The sequence below is a fragment of the Myotis brandtii genome, unplaced genomic scaffold (assembly GCF_000412655.1).
Source record: "Myotis brandtii unplaced genomic scaffold, ASM41265v1 scaffold59, whole genome shotgun sequence".
In the NCBI taxonomy this organism is placed as follows: domain Eukaryota; kingdom Metazoa; phylum Chordata; class Mammalia; order Chiroptera; family Vespertilionidae; genus Myotis; species Myotis brandtii.
In genome coordinates, this window is record NW_005370223.1 from 6,547,063 (window position 1) to 6,552,686 (window position 5,624).

The window sequence follows — 5,624 nt, forward strand, 5'->3', positions numbered from 1 at the left end:
GGGGGGGGGGCCAGGAGGAGGACATGCATGCTGTGGACAAAAGTTAAGGCATGGAGAGAGGAGGAACAACAGCCCCCGGTTCCAAGAAAATCACCAACTGCAAAGCCCAAGAGGTCACCAAAGATTCACGGGAGGACGGAGTGCCAGACTCCTAGGCTGAGGAGCAGAGCGAAGGGTCTGAGAATCTGGAAAACCAACGCACACTTGAACAGGGTGAGACTTCTCGTCTCGTCGTAGGGATGTTTGCTCTCTCCGGCTGTGGTTTTAACGTCTCCACTGCACTGGCACGTGCATGCTCACGTGCGTGTGGTAAGAGGGAATCTGAGTGAGAACCAGCTGGGTGGATCCTGATGCAAGGTTCTTCTGGATTTCCTTCTATGTCTCTGCCTCTTTCCTTGGGGCTCCCTTCTGCCCACCCCATAAATTATCTGTTCTCAAAGTGTGGACTAGGGACCCTAGGGGGGTGCCTGAGACGCTTTCAGGGCAAATGTGACATTAATGCTCTGTTCATAATGATCGTGATGCTATTTGCCTGTTTCACTCTCATTCTCTCACAGGTGCACAGTGGAGTTTTTCAGAGGCTGCCTGATGGGTGAGATGCCAGCAGATTGAAGCTAGAAGCAAATATGAGACTCCAGCTGTAAGGAGATTTGCAAAAAGGCAAAACAATGCCACTCTCCTTAACTTCTTTGTTTTACAAAATATAGCTGTTTTCATGAAAATAGGTTCTTTATTCTAACATATGATGAGGCTAGTTGTTGCTATTTTAAAAATGAATTCATTAAAAATAGTTTTTAAATGTCTCAATTTCAGCTTCTAAGATGTGGTGCCTGGACCAGCAGCCCCAGAGCGTGTGAGAAATGCAGATGCCCAGGCCCCTCCCCGGACCTATTGACTGAGAAGCTCTGCAGGAGGGGCCAGCAATCAGGGTTTGAGATGCCCTTCAGGTGATGCTCACGCTCACAGAAGCCATCCCTCATCATTTCTCCAAGGGGAGCGAGACACATGGCCATCCCGAGTGCTCTGAATGCAAGTCTGTCTCAAGCAATCGCAGCTTCCATTCTGGGTGGTGGACCTGTCAGTCTGCTTGGGCTGCCATAACAAAACCACAGGCTGGTGGCTCACACAGCAGAAGTTCATTTTCCCACCGCACTCAAGGAGAGACGTCTGAGATCAAGGTGTCGGCAGGTTTGTTTTTTTCCGCGGTCTTTCCCTTTGGCTTGCAGATGTCACCTGGTCTCACCTTCTTGCTGTGTCACCTGACCTTTCCTCTGTGCATCCTGAAAACCATTTTTTGGTTTTCATTTAGCAAGTGACTAATTCAGTATCCCCCCAAAACGCCACACACACACATCCAAGACCTACCCACCCTCATCTGTTTCTCAGAAATTGCCACCAAGTAGATCTTTCCCACCTGGCTTTGGTGCAAACAGCTTGAGCTGTATCTCTGAGCTTTGGGTCATCTATAAATTGCAAAGCATGCATTCTGTAGACTCCATAAATAAATTAGGGGGTCAACAGTGTCCATAAAAATAGGAATAATTAATCTAGCCAAGAGGTAGAAGGTAAAGGTGGTGAGAGGGTGTTTCTGATAATACTGCTAACGTATCTAATAATATTCTCAAAGGGATATTTTCAAATCATGGTAAGGAACATGGGAAGGGAGTTTGCCTAGACTTAATTTTAAGCCATAATTACAATGAATTATTCCATTAGCTCTTGCTTTTTTCTTTGGACAGTTACCCATTTCTTGTTTTGTATCTAAACCTCTTGATCTTTTTCTCCCTCCTGTCACCAGTCAAGTCCCATTTTGTCACCGTTTAACATTCTCTATTGGACAGTTTGGGGAGAGGTGACATTGCATTCAGCTGGCTTTGTCACTTAAAAAAAACTCTGATAGGTGAGGGAGGAGATTAATATTATCGGTCTGTTTCAACTTCTATTGCAATGGCCTGAGTTTATATCAACAAAATAATCACATCTAAAACTGAGGAGGAGCTGTCAGGGGAAACATAACAAGAAACCCTGGTTTAGGGAGACAGGAGAGCTGGATATATTTCGTAAACCTAAATGTTTTAAGATGTAATCCAAATATCCTGCTTACTTTGGCTTTCCTTTATCATAAAACAGGCCATCCTTTGTGCCTTGGAAGAGACATGCAGACTGCAAAAAGCCATCTGAACTGCCCAGAAATGTCTTTAATCTTGACCATTTTCAAAACAGATCGCCATGGTGAACAATTTTCTGAGGACTTCTTACAATGCAGAGTCTGTTCAGAGGATGCTGATTGCAAAACCTCTGTACACAGGGCATAATGAAGGGGGAAAGACAGTGCACAGTATTGGGTAACTTAAGAAAAAGGACGAAAATTCTAGGGGAAATGAAAGACTACCCAAGTAGCAAGCATGTAGCTGCAATGATTCAGAAGAAAGGAAGTGCACTAGTAACTCTTCCAGGTCTAACACAGACCAGTGCTCATCCTCAAGCACTGCAAAGGGTCAGCTTCTAGCTGTATAATAAGCACAACTCTAAAGGGATGCATGTAAAATGCACTTAACCGTGATCGCATCGAGGGACTTTCACTCGTCTTTCCTGAATGATATTTAGGTTCTATAATTTTCCATCCACTGTTCTTTTCCTTAGAACTATAAAAACCCCACTCACTCGTGAGATGGCAAGTGTGCTGTATCCTGACTGTTTATTCGTGCAGGATGTGGATAGAGTAACCATTTAGTACTGCTGTGAACAGGCTGCTGAGTTAGGCATTTAGGAATGCAGATGGAACCACTGCACTGTTGGATTCTAGAGCTGACTGTGTGTGAACAGGAGCTAGGAGAGGGAGAAATTCAGGCCCCCCCACAGCAGGACTCATCGGTACCTTTTGCCCTCAGATCCATTGTTTGGGCTTCTGCTGCTCTGCTCTGCATCACAGGAGGCTGACTCACCTCCCCAGGCTGTTCCCAGGCTTTTGTTCAGGTGCCTCGAGCTGCCTTTGGAGATTTGGAGATTGGACGGTGGGAAGAGGGGAGAAGAAGCCGGGGTATTCCTCATCTTCCTTCTCTGGCAGTGGCTTCATCTCTTTTCATGGCTCCAGCTTCCATTGGATAAGCTCAACATGATTCCCACTTTGACGGGTCACCTTATCTCTCTCTGGCTTAAAGGGGGTAGCAGCTTACAGCTATGGACAATATTGGGCTGCTTCATTGTCCCCTACTGAGCTAGCCTTCGGAGTCAATATCCTACATCAAATTCCTTCTGTTGGAAATACTCAGAGTGGTTTCTGTCTCCTAATCAGACCTTGAATGATACAGCTGATGTAGACATTAATTGTCATTTATTAAATCATGGCTTCCTTTAACTTTATATAGAAGCCCCTACTTTTATTATCCTATATAATAAAAGGCTAATATGCAAATTGTCCCCTTGGGAGTTCGACCGGGAGACCGGGAGTTCGATCGCTTGCTATGACATGCGCTGACCACTAGTGGGCGGTGTGGAACATGGCGGCAGTGGTGGAGTACTGAGGGAGCAAGGGAAGGAGGCAGGGAGGCTGGGAGGCGGAGAACCACGCGGTGGCTGTGTGTGGGCGGCAAGGGAAGGAGGAAGCGGGGAGGTGGGGAACCTGATCGGCCCTGATCGCTGGCCAGGCCTAGGGACCCTACCCGTGCATGAATTTCATGCACTGGGCCTCTAGTTTTTATAATAATAGCAAATATATATAGAGAGAGCACTTTACACATATCAGTTAAAAGTACTTAGAAAGTCACTAAGCAGAGGATAGCTACAACTTTAGAGGGAGCAAACTCAACTGGACTAAGATGGTACATTCCAGAGGCGGTAGGATAAATGACTTGGCAAACCACAGAGAGAGAGAAGTAAGCACAGACAGTGAAGTTAATCCAACCCAGAGGGGGAGTACTTTTGTATAATTTTTAGGACCTGGGAGACAGGATATGTGAAAGTCCTCTATATAGCTGTAAATGTGTGCATATATACATTGTTCTGTTATCTTTGAAATGTAGATAATGATATCTTATTTACTTATCTTGCAGAGAAATTGATTATGTGAATGTGTAGTTTAAAATTCATGAATGTTAATACAGGTAATAGCTCTTTGCTGAAACCCCAATCTGTTTCCCAAATTTACACAGAGAGGGCCCATCTGAAGTCACTGGTGACAGGAGCAGGAGCAGGAACTACGATTGGCTAGACCAGCCGTGGGCAAACTACGGCCCGCGGGCCGGATCCGGCCCTTTGAAATGAATAAAACTAAAAAAAAAAAAAAAGACCGTACCCTTTTATGTAATGATGTTTACTTTGAATTTATATTAGTTCACACAAACACTCCATCCATGCTTTTGTTCCGGCCCTCCGGTCCAGTTTAAGAACCCATTGTGGCCCTCGAGTCAAAAAGTTTGCCCACCCCTGGGCTAGACAGACTCTCTGGTGGTGCCTCCTCTCCTCTCCAGCCGGTAAACTGCTGCCCCCAGAGTGGTTTGGCTGCGAGAGGGTATCAGCTGGGACGTTGTTTAGCTTTGCACGTGGCTGGTTTCATGCGTGAGCGACCTGAGCAGCTGCAGTTAGAAGGGTCCCACGCTTGGTGTATTGCTCTGTTGACAAAGTCTTGAAATTCTTAATAATTTCTTAACAAAAGACCGTGCATTTTCATTTTGCATTGGGCTGGGCAAATTATGTAGCCAGCTCTGGCTCTAGCACCCATTTGGATATTTGCCTCTTCAAATAAACAGGAATGAAATTTACCTGTGGTTACATACTGGCCCAGGACTGTGCTTTTCTAGAACTGTCCCCTGCCAAACTGTTCCTTCTCTTGAATATCCATCTGGTGAGCCCACTATAAGTTCCAGAAACCTGGCTGGGTCTCCAAAGAGAACCCTGCTGAGTTGAATTTGACCTCAGCAGCGTTGCCAACAGGAACTTTCATGTTGTTACAGGTGTGGCAAGACTTCTGTCCTGCCTGATGCCAGCCAGTGGTGTATAAAGAAGCTCCTGACCCTACCTGGTGGGGGGCCTGGGTTCCCCAGAATGCTTTCTTCCGGAATGGATAAAGGACAGATGAAAGGGGGTCAGAGAAGGTTAGAAAAATATATCAATCAGAAATCAATAGTGATTTCTCGAAAATGAACTTCTACCACTGAGTGCTGCTTAATTGCCCTGGGCATCATTTTCCTCATCTGTGAACGGGGCAAGTAGAGAAGGTACCCCCCCCCCGCCCCCCCCCCTCCCACACACATTGTGTCAATAGACAAGGAGTATGCGTAGTGAAAGACTGCATACTAGTAGTTCCTGGAGCTTAGCAAGTGTTAGCATTTATTATTAAACAGCGGTTCTTAATCATTTGGCTCATGGGGCCCAGGGAAAACTTGATGATACTCATGGTTCTCCTCCTCACCAAAAAAAGTCACCCCCCAAAAAGGATCTTGCAGAAGATGCCAGCTTTGACAACCCTTGAAGGCGGTCCCTGAACCCAAGTGAAGGCACGTGCCTCTCCAATGATCATTTAGGCGGTAATATCTCCACGCCCGCCCTCGAAGTCTCCACTCGTGGCTCCCAGACGATGGCCACCTCACCCCCACTTTGCAGGAGGCTTCTCCCCGCGATCTGTC

The 5,624-nt window shown here is 46.2% G+C and overlaps 1 protein-coding gene across 1 annotated transcript in view; it reads left to right on the plus strand.

The window, feature by feature from the left end:
• The window catches only part of FZD6 (frizzled class receptor 6), a 43,823-nt gene extending 39,611 nt beyond the window's left edge, over nt 1-4,212 (plus strand). Inside the window, exons 8-9 of the transcript XR_001364614.1 lie at nt 814-1,188; nt 4,152-4,212. The gene's annotated coding sequence lies outside the window, so the exon portion shown is untranslated. The remainder of the gene's footprint in view (nt 1-813; nt 1,189-4,151) is intronic.
• Nucleotides 4,213-5,624: the final 1,412 nt, after the last annotated feature.